Below are 2,422 nucleotides of genomic sequence, written 5' to 3' on the forward strand. Positions count from 1 at the left end.
AAAAAAAAAAAAAGAAAAAAAAAAGAAAGTTCATAAGACTATCTCCAGTAAATCACAGAAAAAGTTAGAAATGGCACAGTGGCTCAAGTGTAGTACAATGCTAACCTTGAGCAGAAAGGAACTCAAGGACAGCACACAAACTCAAAGTTCAAGCCTCACAACTGGCAGAAAAAAAAAGAAAAGAAAAAATGTATTATTTACAAAAAATGATTAATTTTTCCCCAGTGTTCTTTCTCTGAATCTTCTGGAGCTCAAATCATGTTACTCAGAATAGCTTATTATGTCATTAGTCATACAAACTCTGTGTATGCACACACATGCCTGCATGTGCTGGTCCTGGAGCTTAAATTCAGGGCCTGAGCACTGTCCTCAAGCTTTTTTGCTCAGTGCTAACTCTCTACTAGTTGATCCACATCACCATATTTGGCTTTTGGTGATTAATTGGAGATAAGATTCTCATAGACTTCCCTGCCCAGGCTGGCTGTGAAACATGATCTTCAGATCTCAGCCTCCTGAGTAGCTAGGGTTACAGGCATAAGACACTGCCATCTGGCTTATGCACTTTTTGTCACATGGTGTATCACCTCCATATTTTTAGTGACTTTGTTGTGGTTAGAGCAGTTCTTCAAAATAACTTTCACTTACTACTTTAAATTATGCATGTCTTTCTGTCAAAATCTATAAAGACTTATCTTCCATGCTATGTGTTGATGCAAGAGTGTAATGGTAAACACAGAGAAATGGTTGGTGGGGGCTAATGATTTCAGTGGTTGGTTTAGCAATCCTTTGATCCAATTTTGTGGGGGAGAACTCAGCTGAAGTTCAATCATTTTATCATATCATTTGTATCTATCTTAAATTACAAAGAATTTTTTTGCACATTTTAAATTACAAATAAATTCAAAACCATGATGGACGTAAGGAAGGAAGATAGAAGGAGGCTGCAAAGGGGGTAGAACAAGATTTAGGGGAAAGGAAGAAGGGACCTCCATATCCATAAATAGAGGCATGAGAACAGGCTGACCAAATTGGGTCAGCAATGGTCTAGGGGGTTCAGTTATAAAAACAACAACAAAAAAAAGAAAAACAAAAACGGGCTGGGAAGGTGGCTCAAAGGTAAAGCGCTTGCCTTGCATGTACGAGGCCCTGAGTTCGATTCCTCAGCACCATATAAGCAGAAAAAAAAAGCTGGAAGTGGCACTGTGGCTCAAGTGGTAGAGCGCTAGCCTTGAGCTGAAGAACTGAGGGACAGCACCTAGGCCCAGAGTTCAGGCCCACGACCGGACCCACCCCAAAAAAACACACCCCAAAACCAAACAGTTTGCATATCATCCTTCTGTAAAACCAGACAACAATAATTCTTCCCTTCACCAGTAACATTTATCCCATCCTAAGATGTGTAAAGAAACACATTTTAGATTTTAAAGGAACCAGTGTTCCTCTAAAATGAATGTTTCATTGTGAGTTCTTTTGAAAAATTTTCAAGTCTCTTTTGGGCAACAAATAAATTAAACCATAGAAACTGTTATAATATTGCAAGTTCAACTTGTGTTAAAATCCAAATTTCTTGTAATGCTCACCGTCTCTCAGGAGATCCTTTAGCTGATCATGCTCATATTCTGTAAGTTTGACATTCATCATTTCCAAAATACCATCCAGATTATTTACACTAACCTTCCCTCCTTGCAAACATGAAAGAAAACAGAGAAAAGTGGTGTGATTCTAAAATACTAAAAATATATTATTATCCTCAACTAACAGGTATTACTGTTAAATGAGTATATTCTGGAAAAGAGCGATTTTACAACCTAGTATAACTGCTAATATTTTCAAGAAAAGGTAACTATAATAGATATCCTATAGAAAGTTAAAAACAGAATTCGAAAAAAAAAGAAAATGACAATATATAAAGAGACAATGTGGGATAGATGTGGGAATGTTTAATCAGACCCCTCAGGTGAGATTTCTCAGGGCTCATGTAAGCATGACCATTCTTGGAAGACGTGCAATAGCTCTCAGGACTGAAGTCAGTTTTCCCTATGGGCTTGCATTGGTGAGTGGAGTACAGATGCCAGTCAGAAGTTGGTTGTGGCCTGGACAATACTTGCCTACCTGCAACTATGCTAATAAGTTGTTCCTTATGTTTCTCTTTGTAAGTAAAAATTCCGTTTCTGTTGGACAATACTCCAAAATAGAAAACAATTTGAATTGAAGGCCTCTCAGCATAACTGATTATTTTGTGAAACTTATTTTGTGTTATTTTGTGAAACTTTGAGATAGTTTCAATATCCAGGTACATTTTATATTCTAGCTTCATTTTCTTTTTTTTTTTTTGGTCCAGTTGCGGGGCCTGAACTCTGGGCCTGAGCACTGTCCCTCAGCTCTTCAGCTCAAGGTTAGTGCCCTACCACTTGAGCCACAG

Source organism: Dipodomys ordii, unplaced genomic scaffold (assembly GCF_000151885.1).
Source record: "Dipodomys ordii isolate 6190 unplaced genomic scaffold, Dord_2.0 Scaffold165, whole genome shotgun sequence".
Taxonomy (NCBI): Eukaryota; Metazoa; Chordata; class Mammalia; order Rodentia; family Heteromyidae; genus Dipodomys; species Dipodomys ordii.